The sequence below is a fragment of the Rhinolophus ferrumequinum genome, chromosome 7 (genome assembly GCF_004115265.2).
Source record: "Rhinolophus ferrumequinum isolate MPI-CBG mRhiFer1 chromosome 7, mRhiFer1_v1.p, whole genome shotgun sequence".
In the NCBI taxonomy this organism is placed as follows: Eukaryota; Metazoa; Chordata; class Mammalia; order Chiroptera; family Rhinolophidae; genus Rhinolophus; species Rhinolophus ferrumequinum.
This window is the reverse complement of record NC_046290.1, coordinates 38229775-38247114: the sequence shown is the minus strand read 5'-3', so window position 1 is coordinate 38247114 and position 17340 is coordinate 38229775. Positions and strand designations below refer to the sequence as shown.

Genomic DNA, 17340 nt, shown 5'->3' with positions numbered 1-17340 from the left:
CATGTCTTTCCATTTACTTTTCTTATTGAATTGTATGAATGCTTCATTCCAGAAAGCGTGGTATTTCCTCCACGTGTATTCACACACCATTGCTTTAGCTGATGCCTAAGGGGAGCATATGGAGCAGGACAATGCCACGTCAGTGTGAGAAGCCAGAGCAGGCTGTTCTGGCAACTGTTTTGTAAAGCGGCAATGAGGAGGGAGCGAGTTACTAAACAGTCCCTCTTTCCGTTAGTTCATGGTTGCAAAAGGCAGGCCCGGCTAGTGAGTGTGTGTGACAGACTTCATTCTTCCCTTTGTCTCAGCCATTATTAGATCAGTCCAGAAATTGCCAGTGAATTGGGGCTGTGGACACAGTTGGTTTATGCTACTCTCTAAGTTCTGAAGCGTCGCAACTACTCTGTATGGTTTGTTCTCCACTTGAGCAAATTGCCAACAGCTTGTGTGACTCCTTAAGAATAATGAGAATCAACCTCACTTTTGGAGAGGGGACAGATTGTGTCTGTATTTGGCAATCCACATCCCTCTGCAGCTGGGATTGCTTAAGACACTCTATGGAGATGAGAGGCCCATATTGACAAGGAAATGCCCATTTTGTCTGAGGAGCTGCTGAGTTGTGTCAGCTTCTGCTGGCACGAACTCTGTCTAAAATGGCTTCACTCCCCAAACCACTGGATGTGACAGAAGTTAATGTAAGATCTCTGCAGTTTATTTCAAGCTCTTGTCATTTGATCAGGGTTCTAAACGCTAAATGCCTTCAGACCCTTCGTAAGCTAAAGACTCCTTTTAAAACAGAAAATTTAAAAACTAAGAAGTACATCAAGGCATGCAGATTGTATACTAAGTTTTTGTCTTCATGAAACACTCAGAAAAAGTTTGGATGTTGCTAATGCCACAGAAATTGTCCTATAGCAAAGAAAACAAAAGCTCTTAATAGCAAAGGTTTTGTGAGGCACAGTTAAGAACAGGTGGACATGATTCCAGGACAGGCGAGTCTTTTCTGAATGCTATTTTCATCTTTTTTCCCCCTTCTTAAGAGTCCATAATGCCTCCTCTTTGCATGTAGGATTAAATCCAAATTCTTCCTGGCCATCTTTTCTGTGTGAATTTTCAACTCTGTACTATTAAAATCAACTTTCTTATTTCCACCCCATTACTTTTCTTCCCTAAGAAGCAACCCACTCCTGTCTCTGTCACTGTGGGCTTTACTTCCTCTTGAGACATCTGCCCCATCAGTTATCTCCTTCACATTCTGTCTTGTCCACACTATATCAGCTCACATAGTCAAAATATGTTGCTTAAAAGCCATCTTGGTTACATGTGTGCTGTTATTTCCTTGAAGGGAGAACAAATTCTATTTTCTTTCTACTTTGCAATGTGGTGACTAGAAAGTTTTTCATGTATTATAATTTGTATCCAAATAAATATAGTTGTCTATCTTTTATTCTAAAACATTCGCAAGATTCAAATTGTGAGCACATTTCCAGGTGGGTTAGGAGGGCATGTGTTTAGGATTACTGATTTCATATTTTAAACAAAACAGGCAGTTTAATCATTTAAATTAGAAATAAAAGAGAGTGATTTTTTTTGTCTGCCCCTTAATATTTAAATATGTGCTTTTAAAAAAACTTTTACATATGTTAAAAAACTTTTCGTTTACAAATCTCTGATGAGTTCCTGCTAAAAATATTTAAACTGTGAAAGTAATGGGCCAGCTGATGGTGATGTTTGAAATAATATTGTTGAGGTGAGATAATGATTATGTGATTTTGGAACTCTATGTGTAGAATGAGTTCTAGCAACAATTTAGAATAGAGAGGATTACTTTGACAAACTGTAGTGACAGTAGAATCTGATGGCATTAACTTTTTGGAGATTCCAGGTAAGTTAGTCTTAGTAAAGACCCATGGAAGAAATGCTTTGATTTCTATCTGTTAAAATTAAATTCTAAGATTTCAAATGCGAAACTGAAATTGTGAGCTCTTTCTTTAACAATGAATGTGTCTAGACCACGGATAAGCTTGTTAAACATCAGCAGTATGACTCAAAATGATGCCATCAATTTACAGAAATGTAAAAAGATGTGCAGAAGCAATGTTTGAGGAATCACTTGCTGAGGTCAGGTTGGAAAATACCTTCTATAAGGTACTGTCTTTGCCTAGGAGTAAATCATGGATGAAAGCACGCTTTATCTTGAGGACTTTATGATAATAATGTTGATAAAGAGCAATTAGTTGTGAACTTAAATTATTTAATCTCCATAGCAACCTCCAATGGTGTAAGAGTAATTATGTCCGATTATACATGAGGAAATTGAGGCTCATAGAGAAGAAGTGAATTGCTCAGATCATGCAGCTAGTAAGCAACAGAGTTAGGATTTGAACCCACTTCTCATTGACTCCCACTTCTCTTAAGACCAATATCTTAAGATACTGGAAAGTTTTTCAGAAAATGGAAAATTCATCATGAACAAATATCATGACATATAAAAGAGGAATTTGTTGTGATTTCTGAGTTGTTCCAATAAGTTTTGTCAGTAAAGTTGAAATATATATCCTCTTTCTCATATCAGCTGATGTGATTGACATGGTCTGATATGCATGGATGATCACTAAAGTTGCAGAAAGGAAAAAAGTGAATATGACACTGTCTGAGCTGGGGAAACAAAGTATAAATTGAGGTAGCAGTCCTCTTTTAGAAGTTTGGAACCATGCTATTATTTTTCAGTAGATTTTTTATGAGAGGGAAAATGCCTGATAATAAACACTCTCGTTGTATGTTAATAGCTGTACTAATTGAGCATTTACTATATGCCAGGTACTGCATTAATTACTTAATGTATGTTTTCTCATTTAATCTTGTCAATGACCATACAGTGTAGATACCATTATACATCTCATCACTAGATGAATCAGATTATGTCTAAGTATCATGATGATATAGTCTTATCAACATTTACCTTCTGCTTCATGCACTTGAATCATTCTGCATAATTTTAAACATGATTTTGCAAGCTTCAATGAAGTTATGGCTACAGGATTATATTGAAGGAACCTGTGAATTGTTATTAATTACTCTTATTTTTGGTTGAGTTGGAAGGACAGGTGAGTTCTGGCAGCAGAAATGTGGGAATCACTTCCTTCACCTGTAAAGTGGAATGACTAATGCTTCACCTGCCTGAAGGCCGGGGCTAGACAAGATAGCATCTTTGATATAATATCCACAGAATAATTCATTACTTGTTGTGTTCTCTGGGGGACTGCGGATACTGACATATGTATGAAAGAGGATGTCTTGGGCATCTTAATGGTATAATGAAGGCATGATGGGAAGAAATCTATTCTTGCCTCTTAGTATAACGTTGGCATTTCTAGTTGAACCCTGGACTCTGTAGTCCATCAAGAGATCTTAGACCAAGAACAAAGAGATCATATCTAGTCATCCCTGGCAAAAAAAATATATATATATATTTTAGAAGGTTGTAAAAAGAAGAGATATGTCTACAATATACTCTTCTAAAAAATAATTTAAAAATGTGAAAATAAAATAGACTCTTCTAAGAATCATTTTCAGAAGCACGAAAGATTTTAAAGGTATACCAAGTGGATTGCTTTGTTAAATTAGCACTTTATCACACCACATAGTTCTGGAGTAATTTTATCATTGAGTCAGGTCTCTCATTGCTCTGTCCATTATTCCAGGTTAATCTGGAACATACAGTTTCTGAAATACTGACAAACTCATTTTGAATTATTATTTTGGAAACCATCAAGTCATTTGACTCCTTTTGCTTGATTTTAGCACTAATTCCAGGCACGTCAGATGTGTGGTATTATCTGAGCATCTATAAGGCGAGTGAATAATATTAAGGAAGTGCCTTTTCTCTTCACAATCAATTCTTTTGCAAGAATGGTAATACCAATAATAGTGTTTTTAATAAAAACACCACCTAAGATTTTTCTTTCTTTCTCATAGAATAGCTCTTTACTATGTAACTGAGATGGCTTCTCAACTCGGAAGCACCTTTGATTTGTCACAAAGGACCAAGCTAACTTTCAGAACAACTTAGTCCTTTTAGCATACCCATTTTAGGGCCAAGGGAAGTGGCTTGTTCTGCAGGAAACCATTTCTTGGCCTACTGTTATTTTAAATGCTTGTAGGAGACCACAGAGCAAGAGAGAAGAGACAGCAACAACTCCTAGCATGCCTGGGGGATGACTTGTTCCTTCATATTTGTGGAACCCTATGTCAAGAGAGAAAAACATCTAAAAATAAAATGCATTTACTCAGAATCTCTGGGGCAAGATGCAAAGAGCCTGTGCTAGAGGAGCCCAGGTTGAAAATTAAATGGTTGAAATGTGCAGAGCAACTGCTATCAGCAGAACCATAGCCTTTTCTGGTTTACTTTGTGAAATGATTAGTTTCAAATAAATTGGCTTTGGGTCCTCATGGCCTTTGTTTTTTTAGCTGCTGTTCATAACACACAGTGACCCATTTTCTGGTGAGTCGTTCCTTCATAGTCCGGTGATTATTGGCCTTTCAAAGCATTGACTTAATCCAGCAATGTGTACAATCACCAAAATGTGATCCAGTCTTTTCAACATTCTAGTCAAGTCCTGTGTGGTAGGAATCAAAATCCCACTATAGGTCCCATATATTTTTTCCTAAGGCTGTTCCCCTGCAATGAGACAGAAACAGAGTTTAGGAGTGGTATAAGCACTCTTTATTTATTTATTTATTTATTTATATTTATTTATTTATTTATTTATTTTTAATTTATTGGTGACAATTGTTAGTAAAATTACATAGATTTCAGGTGTACAATTCTGTATTACATCATCTATAAATCCCATTGTGTGTTCACCACCCAGAGTCAGTTCTCCTTCCATCACCATATATTTGATTCCCCTTACCCTCATCTCCCACCCCCTTACCCCCTAAGCACTCTTTAAAATGTACTGATAAAGAGGATTCCTGAGAAGGAAAAGGGGGCAAGTTAGAGGGATTGGGTATATTACTGTCCTTCTAGTTGGTTCCTGCTCTCTTACATACTGCTCCAATTCTCTACTCCATCCATAGGAGTAAAACCTTAAACTAAAAGATTGAACGCTGTAGCATCATTCATTTCTATGTCTCATTATCAGTCCATACCCCTGCCATTACCGCCATCATATTTTCAAAGGGCTCCCCAAAGCCTAGAGACTCTAGTTTACCACGCATTTCAAAGGCTGTCCTCTTTTAGAACTTCAGCTATTCTGAAACATTATTAGAAAGAATCTAAATGAGCTAGAGCGAGTCTATCATTGATGTTTGACCAAATACACACACACACACACACACACACACACACACACACACACACACACAAAGCGAGCTGTAGCATTGTATCGATTGTTCCAGTTGGAGTGGGACTTTTAAAAAAAGAATTTTTGTTTTTAAAGTACATTCCTCTGTTTGAAAAGTATATTAATGTTATATTTTCCATCACCCCATACATTTTAGCTTTGATGTCCATCTAACCTCAGCATTTGAAAATAATCAAAGTTATTAGATTGAGAAGGCTCAGGAACACAGGATCATTTCTGCATAAATTTTTGCTTCTTTGAGCCGAGCCGGACCCAGATGATTGTCTGCTTGGTGGCACGTCCTTGCCTGCCTCTAGAGATGCTGATTCTCACTGATCAAGGCCTCAGGACCTGACGCAGGCACATCAGAAGAGTATGCTTTTATGTGCAATGAACTTCAAACTAAAAAAAAGATTTTTCTCTTCAATGTTGTTGTTAAATCATTTGCACAGTATTAGAAAAATGAATGATGATTTATAAGAAAAAAATATCCATGTTGTGAGGAACTCTTTAAAAATGGACTCACGTCTTCAGCAACATCAGTGTGTCTGATTGTAGAGTTTGTGTCTACCAAAAGGTAGGTTGTCAGCTAATGGGCTCAGAGAGTGTATGTAGAAACACTGTAAGAAACCTTGAAATTTAGCAGAAGAGGATTTTCAGTAATGAAATTCAAGGAAAGATATTAGTGAACTTTTAGATAGTTATTTCAAATTTCTTTTACATTATCTAGCATTATAAAGGCTTTTGATAGCAGGTTGAATTCGGGGTATAATTTTCAGACTTGGTAGTCTTAAATATCATCATTTCAGATCTAGCTTAATTTTCTTGAATATTAAGATATGCAATTTCTGCTTTATTTACAAGTGGAGGAGGGACCAGAGTTACAAATACATTTTGATTTCTGTTTTCTCATTCCATTTTATGAAGTTTTTTTCCCTTTAGAAAAAAGGTGTGCCTCGTTGTATCTTTTCAAAATGCCTTTTCAGAAAATAGGTTTTGCAGTATTCATTTTAATACTACTTCTTGCGACACTGTGTAGGCGCTATACTGTTAACTCTTAAATGTGTGAGTTCTTATAGCTGAGCAATATTTTAGAGACATTTTAATGTCATAGCCTCTCCTAACAGGCTGTTTGCGTATTGCAGAAAAGGTATACTCCAGGATTTGTTTTAAACATAAGGTATGTTGGTAAATGATTTTGACAAGACTTGTCCCCTTAGACTGACTATATTTTATAAACATTTTATGCTTTACTCTTAAATGACACATTGTACTGAAAGGCAGGAACTGGGTTTCTGTCATGGTGACCTGGTATTGAACTTGCTGAGCTAGTTACTCATTACTTTGCCCTAAATATTTACTAGAACACACCTAGTCTTTTGTGGGTATGGGGGTGGGGGGGTGGGAATGGGGCCAGAAGCTGCACAAATTGCATTCACATGCCATTAAGCTGTGGTCAGCTTCTCCCCTGAGAGTTGTAACCCCTTTAGACAACTTCCTCTTTGGGGAGTGGCAAAGCACAGAAACTTCTGAGGAAGAGGCCCAGCTGCAGGGGTAAGTTTAGGCTACCTTGCATCACAGTGGACCATGAATGGCCCTTTCCTGCTGTGACTCAGGCCCAGCCCACTCATCAGTTATAGTCTGTGGGAAGAGACAGATGCCTTGTGGTGGCCCTTGGAGCCACATTCTTTGGTGATGCTTCCTGTGTAGTGAATACCAGCTCCTCCTGGATCAGGTATGGTGCCATTGTCTTAAGGGTGCTTAGAGACAAAAGTCGTGTGACAGATGCGTCGTGTGTACATACAAATATAGATTTTTGGGGGTGCTGAATTTAGGATGATCTAGAACTTTCTTACTGGAATCAGCAGGAAGGCAAAATGATTTTGACACCAGGATCAACCCAAGTAAGGATATGAGAACTTGAAAATATATTTGTTTGGGGTAAGACATTGATGAGACAAACACATTTTTTTTTAAAAAAAGGGCAGAAGAGTCATGAAAGAATTATGAACATCTAGCCTTTCTTCATTATTTCTGCATCTAACTTACCTTGTTTTCTACTCTTGGGCTAATGGAATAGTCTCCTAACTAAGCTCCTGATGTCCATCCGTGCCTCTGGAGGCTGGCCTCCACACCAGTGGAAATACAACGTCGGTTTTGCCACTCCTCTGTCCATACTTTCCAAGGGCTTCCCATCTCTCCAGCAGTGACATACAAAGTTTCACTGTGGCTGATAGCATTCCTGGGCCTGGCTCTTGCTCCCTCTCTGACCTCATCTTGTACCATTCTTATTCTCACTTTTTTCCACTCAGGTCCCCCTGCTTTCCTGGCTGTTTCTTGAATATACCATATGTTCTCCTCTCTCAGAACCTCCCCCAGAAATCCACATACTCATTTCTTCACTTCATGTATATCTCTGTTCAAACTGTACTTTCTAAAACAGGCTTTTGTGGCTATTCTATCTAAAATAGCACAATTCATACCCCATCACTATGTATCCACTTACCCTGCCTTTTTCTTGATAGCACTTATCACCACCTGTCATACTTTATTTAGTTGAATCATATAAAGTTTCTTTTTTGGGGAGTCAAGAATAGTCAAATATTGCCCATTTCATATAGTGTAACCTAAAATATACTTATTAATGTGTTTATTTTTTAAGCTAAACAAAAGTATTAATTTGTTTATTATTTTTATTCTTTCCCTGCACTAGGACTCCATTAGTTTTGTTTTGGGCAGCATCCTTAGTGTCTGGGATATAGCAGGCACTTAGAAAAATCTATATTGAAAAATGGAAAGAAAGAAGAAAACCTTGTGGAAGTTGTTGACAGTGAGCAGAGAAAACTTATATGGAAAATGACCTGTGTTTAGACATTCTAGAAAAATGTAATTGGAACATCTTCTGAGAGAGTCCAGAAAATTGAAGGACTTATTTGGATTTAGCATGTCCAGGTGGGAATTCCTGCCCCTTCTCAGGAATTTTTTTTGCTTTCCCCTTCCCGAATCCTGAGATATAAACTGTTTTCTGTTCTCCACGATGAATCGTTTCCACAAAGTGACAGCTGATACTACCAACCACCTGGGTTCAAGGAGCTGATTTTCCCAATTTCCCGACCAACTTTTCTTGGGATTCGGGAATGGAAAAGTGAAAAAATTCCCGAGAACGGGCAGGAATTCACACCTGGAAACCCTAGTGATAAACAGGAAAGATGTCTAAGAGACACATTGTGAGTAGTACGTTTATTTCCTGTTGTGGGTATTACTGGGTTCAAGGAGCCAATTTTCCCGATTTCCTGACCAACTTTTCTAGGGATTTGGGAACAGGAAAGCAAAAAAATTCCTGGGAACAGGTGGGAATTCCCGCCTGGAAACCCTATTTGGATCCATGTGAAGTAGTGTAAAGTTTCTATCTAATTGGAGCTCTGGGCTATGTATGGACCTTCATTATATATTTTCCAATATGGTTTCCTGAAACTGGGACTAAGAAAGATAAAATAAGTTGTAGACAAAACACTTCTGAACTGAAAAAGTTTCCCAGTTGGTAAGTTAGAAGGATTCATCTTGCCACTTGTGATATAAGTTGATTTTTACTAGAGAAGAGAAATTATCTTTTATTTCTAGTTCTAGAATTGTGGCTGATAATCTTCATATAACGCCTTATACCAACACTTACAAATACTACATAATATAAAATAATCAACCTCTCATGTATATCTGATCTTGAAAGGAAATAAGGGCACCACTGGTCAGAAATACAGATGGAATTGAAAACCTCAGGGATAAACATGTAAACTGATATTGTGCTGCCCTGGGGAAGATGTAATTAGTCTCCCTAAACCAAGGGCTTGAGTTTTAACCACCATGTGGAGATATGAAATGAAAGTTGAGACTCTGTGACTTGGAACAGAGATCCTCAGCAGAAAGTTGTGACCATTGAATAGAAGGCTCTAGAAAAAAAAAAATTCCCCATCATCACAAAAGCTGTCTTAGAAAATAATACTTTCTCCAAAGACATATCATGGTGGATTATTACCTCATTTGGGTTTGGGGTTTGAATCTGTACTAGTATAATATGGTGGAGGAAATCACAACCTGAGAAATTAACCAAAAAGATCCCAGGCCACTGGTAACTCTGAAACATCTGGCAGAATCAGTTGCAAACTTCTTGGGAAGGAGATTGCTTATTAAACCAAGCTTCACAGTTTTCCTACAGATACATTCTTTCCAAAGATTAACTAATAACCTAAAATTATAAAACATAGGACAAAATCCCCCATGAGTGACAGTAACAAAACCTAACAAAAAGCTGGGTTAGAATCTAATACCTTTAAATAATGAAACCATCGCATAGAGAGTATAAAATCAAAGTATTGAAAATGATGGAAACATAAAATATAAATTATAAATGTAAGAAAAATTAGGTTTGCAAAAAAGAGAAAGAAATAGAAATTGTAAAAGTGAAAAACAGTAATTGAAATTAAAAGGTTACCAAATGGGTTAAACAACAATTTAAACACAACTAAAGAGAGAATCAACTGTAATTGATTTGAATTTGAATTAATTTGAAAAAATCAACTAGAATGCACTAAAGAGAAAAAAATGGAAAATATGAATGAGAAGTTAAGAGACATGTTGGAGAGAATGAGAAAATTCAGCGAGTGTTTAATAGGCAGTCTAGAAGGAGAGAATAGGAAGTATTGAAAAGAGACAACATCTGACTGTTGCACAATTACATTGAAAGCTTAAGCAAAAGATGACAATAAATCCCAGATGGATTTAAATTTTAAAATTAATAAGCACACTTTTAAACAACTCATTAGACAAAGCAAAACACATAATGAAAATTAAAAATATTTAAAATTGAATATTAATGTTAATTAAAATAATACATACCAAAACTTATGGGAAACAACAAAAATGGTAGTTAAGGTTGAAACAAGAGTTTCATCCTTAAATACCTGTGTTAGAGAAGACAAAAAGATTAAAAAATAATAAGCTCAACATCCAATTCAATAATTTAAAAAGCAAACAGAGCAAACATAAAGTATAATAAAAGAAATAATAAATTGAAAGTAGATAGTAATAAAATATAAAACAAAATCAAAAGCTCCTTTCTGAAAAGACTAATAAATAGGGTAACCTATTGCAGACTTGCGCAAGGAAAAAAGTTATTAAAAACACTGGAAACATTATAGCTGGTAATCATACATTAGAAATAGCCCCTTTACATCTGGAACAAGAAAAGAATAACTGCTACCTCTGTTTATAGTTGTTCTAGCCACTGCAATAAGTAAAGGAAAGAAATAAAAGGTAGAAGAAAAGAAGAAGGAGAAGTGAAATGGTCATTAACTGGAGATAATATGATTGTCAAAATAGGAAGGAAACATTGCAGAAAAATATTTTGTATTAAAAATAATACAAAAGTTCTGGAAAATTGCTGGATATAAAATAAACCATCAATATACCATCAGTAAACAATTAGGAAATTGTTTAGAAGCAGACATCATGAGTACTATCAATAAAAACTGGAAACATGTAGGAATAAATCCAATAAAAGATGTGCAAGTCATTTATGGTAAAATTAGAAATTTTTTATTTAAGAGTTAAAGAAGAGTTAAATAAATGGAGAAATACATCATTTTTGAAGTAGGATGACTTAATGTCATAAAGATTGAATTCTTTCTATATTAGTTTATAAAGCCTAATAGAAGCTCATACAGAGGTGAGGTTTTGTTTGTTTGTTTTGGGTAACTTGACAATTGATTTAAAAGTACATATGAAGCACGAAGGGCCATTAATAACCAACAAAATTTTGAAGAAGTAGAGGAGACTAGCCCTACCACATATCAAGAATTATTGTAAGGGTATGGTGATTAAGACATTGGATATTGCAGCAGCAATAAATAAATATAGCAAGTTCAGGAATAAGCTCATGTATGACTGAAGATGTATTACCAATCTGTGTGGAAAGGTTATAACAACTGGAGTAGTAGTGGTTCATGTGGGGAAATAAACATAAGATCCCTTCCCCACATTGTATAGAAATTAAATCCCAGGTGGAATGTAGGTGTAAAAATGAAAAGAATTTATGTCTTTAGAAGAAAATGTATGAGAATATCTTTATGGCCACTGGGTAGGGAAGGATTTCTTAAACTAGACATTAAAACAAAGTATAAAGAAAAAGAGTGATAGATTATATTAAAACTAAAAATTCTTACAGTAAAATATACCAGCAATATGAAAAAAAGATGTTTCAGACTAGAAGAAGAAATATGTAATGCATATAAACAACAAAAATTAGTATTTATATGGAGTTCTACAAATAAATATAAAAACATTCAACTTGATAGAAACATGGGTAAATATATATAAATAAACAATTCAGGGAAGAGAAATAAGAATTGCTGATAAAACATAAATACTCTACCTCACTAATAATCAGGTAAATGCAAATTTAACAAAAAAAATATACTTCCTATAAGTAAGTCAGTTTGATAAAAACTAAAGATCCATCTAAATCCCCCATGAGTGACAATGGTGTGGAAGAATAAGTAGGTACAACCAACTGGGAAAATGGATTGACATTATTTAATAAATTTAAAATGTACGTACCCTGAGGGACAAATTCTACTTTTAGGTACATATCATAGAAACATGCTCATATGTGTTCACCAGGAGACATGCAGTAGGATGTTTATTTTGGCATTATTTTTAATGGCATAATACTGGGAAAAATTCTGTATGTCCAGCAATGGAGGAAAGTACAAATAAAAAGTAGTGTATTCATGTAGTATACTATTGTACAACAGATAAAATGTACAGATTTTGTGAGATATATTAATGTGGATAGATCTCAACAACATGAAATTTAGCAAAAACAAAAAGAAGTTGCAGAAAGGTTAATATATGGTATCATTTTTATAAAATTTTAGTATATGAAAAATAATATTCTGTATTTTCAAAGAAAATATTCACAGGCAGTAAAACTAATTAAAAGAGAATGGAAATTCTAAACACTAATTATACGATACTAAAATTAGTATCCTAAAATTAGTATCCTAGTATGAGAGAGGGAGAGGTACACTGAAGCTTCATATCTGTCTAAAATGTTCTTTTCCAGCTGTCTATTTGATAATAATTGTAAATTCATAGGTAGTTGCAAAGATAATAGAGAGATGTCCTGTTTACCCTACACCCAATTTACCCCAATGATTACACCTTACATAAAAATATCAAAAACAGGTGATTGAAACTGGTCCAATGTATGTATATATAGTTCTTTGTCATTCTGTCACATATGTGGATTTGTATAGCTACCACCTCAATCAAGATTCAGAACAGCTCTATCCACTACAAAGATGTCCCTTGTGCTATGCTACTTTTAGTCACACCTACTCCCCTTTCCCTATTGTCCTTTATCCCTGGCAACCATCTAATTTGTTTTCCATTTCTGTAAATTTTTGTTGTTTGGAGAATGTTATATAAATTGAACCCTATAGTTTGTGACTCTTTGAAATCGGCTTTTTAAATTTTTTTATTCAGCGTAATATCCTTGAGATCTATCCAAACTGTTGTATGATAAGTTCGATTCCTTTTTTATTGCTTAATGTTATTCTTTGAAATGGATGTATCACAGTTTTTCAACCATCCAACTAGTGAGGGACATTTTGGTCTTTTCAATTTTTCGCTATTACAGATTAAGCTGCTATGAACAGCTGCAGATAGATTTTTGTGCAAACATAAATTTCTATTTTTCTGGGATAAATGCCCCAGAGTGAATTTCTAGGTCATAAGGTAAGTACATGTTTAGTTCTTTAAGAAACTTCCAAAGTATTTTCCAGAGTGGCTGTATTATTTTATATTCTCCCAACAATTTATGAGATACACAGTTTTTCTGCTTCTTTGCAAGCATTTGGTATTGTCACTATTTTTAATTTTAGCTTTTCTAAGAGCTGGGTAGAGATATCTCATGTTTTTACTCTGCATTTCTCTAATGGATAGTATATTAGTTTTCTATCGCTACTATAAGAAATGACCACAGACTTAGGGGTTTACAGCAATACAAATTTATTACCTTATAGTTCTACAGATACAGAAGTCTGACACAGGTCTCACTGAGCTGTAACCAAGGTGTTGACAGAGGGTGTTCCTTTCTGGAGGCTTTAGGGAAGAATCTGTTTTCTTGACTTTTCCAGCTTCTGTTTTTCTTGACTCATGGCCCCCTTCTGTTTTCAAATCCATCAACAATGGGTTGGGTCCTCCTCATATCACATTCAGATCTCTTTGCCTCGAGTTTGCACTTTTAAGGATTCTTAGGATTGCATCAGGCCCACCCAGATAATTCAGAATAATTGCTCCATCTTAAGGTCAGCTGAATAGCAACCTGAATTCCATCTGCCATCTTAATTGTCCTTTGCCATGTAATGTGACATATATTTACAGGACCTGGGGACTGTGGACGTCTTTAGGTGGGCATTAGTCAGCCTTCCACAGCTAGTGAGGTTGAACATCTTTTCATGGACTTATTTGCCACCCAATATGTCCTCTTCAATAAAGTGTCTATGTCTTTCAGTCATTTTCTAATTGGATTGTTTGTTACATTACTAATAAGTTTTGAGAGGGTTTGTGTGTGTGTGTGTGTGTGTGTGTGTGTGTGTATGTGTGTGTTTTAAATTATAGATCTGAGTTCTGTTTAATATTTAGTTTATAGGTATTTTTTCTCAGTCTGTAGCTTGTGTTTTCATCCTCTTAACAGGGTCCTTCACAGGACAAACGTTTTTAATTTTGATGAAGTACAGTTAATTGGTATTTTTCTTTCATGGATTATGCTTTTGGTGTCATTGTGAACTTCACTAAACCCTAAGTCCTGGGTTTTTCTCCTGTAATCTTCTAAATATTTTATAGTTTTTATGTTTAAGTCTATCATCTATTTTGAGTTAATTTTTAAATAAATGATAAGGTTTAGGTCAAGGCTCCTTTTTATTGTTTGTTTTTGCCTATGGATATTCATATGGGTTGCTCCAGAACCATTTGTTGAAAAGACTGTACTTCCTTCACTGAATTGCTTTCCCGCTTTTGTCAAAAATAAAGTGGCCCTATTTGTGTGGGAAGGAATTGATTTATTCCTTAAAAAAAGGGGGAGAAATATAATAAACTGTTAAGGTTTCCAAAGGCTAAGGGCATGTAAGTGTGCTGTTTTTTTATATTTTCCTATTGCATTGAGATAGTTCATACTATATAAAGGGGGCATTTGCATTCTCAAGGTCTGAAAACATTAGGAGAGTCAGAGATGTGGTAAGATGAGGAGCACAGAGTACTGGAGACTAATCACAGTAAGACTCTGATCAAGGTCATGTCCCGCTCTGAGTTTCAGATTCCCTTTCTGTGAACCAAGAGTGCTGGATTCGATGACCTCCTAGAGCCCTTTGCAATGCTAATGCTCAGAGTATGTGATGACTACGTATCACTGAGTGTAGAATAAGTGATGAGGAGAGGGAGCTAGGCTGTCATTCTGACTTATAGTCTGAAGTTTAGAGGCTATTTATATCCCCAAGTAGAGGCTGCATAATTACTAGAGGTTAATGGCTGGGAAAAAAAGCCCTCTGTTTCAAAGAACTTAGGGAAGTTTCGCTATACATGTGACTAATCATAATAATCTTGAAGATATCATTACATAAAATCCAGAATCTGCATCTTAAGAAGATCCCAGACTAAATGCAAAGTAGGATCCTGAAATAGATAAAGGCGAAAACTGGTGAAATCCTAGGAAAGTCTGTCATTTAGTTAATAGCATTGTCTTAATGTTAATTGCTTAGTTTTGGCAACATGGCATGGTTATCATGTAAGATGTTAATATTAGGGGAAGCTAGATGAAGGGTATGTGAGAATCCTCTGTACTATCTTTGCAACTGTTATGAAATTTAAAATTATTCCAAAATAAAAATTGTATTAAAAGTATCCCATGTGATCAGATGATTTATTTGCATATTAAGTTTTGAAAAGCACTGCTAAGGTACTCTTTATAAGTTCAAGGTCTCTGGCCTTATCCCAGCCCTCACAAATCAGAATTGCTGGGTTGAAGATTAGATTCTGAACTCTCCTGGTGATTGCCATGAACACTAACATGGTAGAATCCTAGTTCAGAGCTTTTTTTAGAAGTTGCCTTTCTTTGGAAAATGTAGTGGAACTTGCTAGGCTTTGGTCTATAAATGCCAGTCTATACAGATTCAGGGCTATTATAAAAATTTCAATCTATAGCACAATGAGGCAAAAACCTAATGATCAGTTTCTGAAATGGCATGATTAGCAGCTCCGTGGACTGGTTCCTAGGTGAAACAACCGTAACTGGTGAAAATTATCTTAAAAACCTAAGTATTTAAGGAAGTTGTCCTAAGTTTTCTTAAATTGTCTGGAAATTGCCCTAACGGCATACAGCAACTGGAAAAACACTTATTTAAGAAAATGTACTCAAATGAGATTTATGGCATTTAAGTCACGACCCACTCCCTCTCGCTCTGCTTCACCAGCTCATCATTACAGAACCTGCACTCCAAGTGATTGCAGTCAAAAACGTGGGGCTCCCTTTCCCCCAAGCTTCCAGTCTAAGCTACAGCATCTATCCTAGAAGGGCAGGCCACCATTTCCCATCCCTCTCCCCAGCTCTGTGTTGTAGACCTCAAGGCAAGAGGACTTAGAGGTCTGGGGCTCCCGTCCCTTCATGTGGGATAAAAGGTTGACCCTAGGCACAGCAGACCAAGCAAGGATAAGGGCACCAATGCCCCTAACCCAGCTTGCTCATACCATGTGTCCCTGAAAATAAGACCTCGCTGGACAGTCTGCTCTAATGTGTCTTTTGGAGCAAAAGTTAATATAAGATGTGGTATTATATTATATATATTATGTTATGTTACGTTATGTTATATAAGACCCGGTCTTATAGTAAAATAAGACCGGGTCTTATATTAATTTTTGCTCCAAAAGACGCTTTAGAGCTGATTGTCTGGCTAGGTCTTGTTTTCGGGGAACGTGGTAGGCCTTGGCTCCACACCAGAAGAGGCAAGTCTAGAAGATTAGAGGCTACTGCCCCTGATTAGCATGTTGTTTATAAAGCAGAGGGTACTCTGAGAGAAAACAGGCCCCTACCCCTTCCCCCAGATCCAGAGCAGTGGTGCAGAATTTTTTTCCCAGGGGGTGAGAGTGAGGCAGCCTGTAAGACAGAAACCTCCATAGTTCCTCCCAAAGGAACTGACTTTATTTGGAACAGACTGTGAGGTTGTTCAAGCCTAAGAGTGCTGTTGAAAAAGACAAAACAGATTTTGGTAGTAAGCAATTAAGAAGAGGCAGCTACATAAACTGTCGGCCAGCTATAAGTGTAACAGAGAGTACCAGAGAAAGAGACAGCTAGGAAGAGTGCTTCTGGGATTGCAACAAACCTCAAAAGCTAGTCTCAAATACCATCCCTGGAAGGTGCCCAAATTTAATTACATTTGACTGTAGAGCAACCAACCTATCTCCCAGGGCATTGCTGAAAACAATGGAGCAATCAGCCTGCAATTAGCAGATGCTAATAGCCAAGTATTTTGCCAACAGAGTCACACAACTTAACATGGATTAGGGAAAGAGGCAGTTAGAGAGCCAGGGCTGTGCTCTCCTGAAGAATGACATCAGAAGCTGCAAACTGTAGGGGAAATGGACTTCACTGAAATAGTCCAGCCAAGTTACTAAACAATTAAACAAGAAAACAACCATGACAAGCCCCAGGGTGTAGGAATTAGTATCTAGAGTTGCTGAGATGCATTGTCTAAAATGTTCAGTTTTCAACCGAAAAAATTATGAGGCATTCAAAGAAACAGGAAAGTGTGACACGAGAATAAAAAAGACAAGAGAAATTGCATCTGAGAGGACCAAGATGTCAGACTTATCAAAGACATCAAAACAACTGTAATAAATATGTTCAAAGAATTGAAGGAAATCATGCAAGATTATCATGCTAAGC

General features: G+C 36.2%; 1 protein-coding gene across 3 annotated transcripts in view; it reads left to right on the top strand.

The window, feature by feature from the left end:
- PDE4D (phosphodiesterase 4D) overlaps positions 1-17340 on the top strand; it is a 1245242-nt gene that overhangs the window by 182372 nt on the left and 1045530 nt on the right. The window contains exon 1 of one of the 3 annotated variants that reach the window (XM_033111246.1): positions 6959-7080. The exons of the other annotated variants lie outside the window; for them this stretch is intronic. The gene's annotated coding sequence lies outside the window, so the exon portion shown is untranslated. Of the gene's footprint in view, positions 1-6958; positions 7081-17340 lie in introns of those variants that run through there. 3 annotated transcript variants of the gene reach the window in all.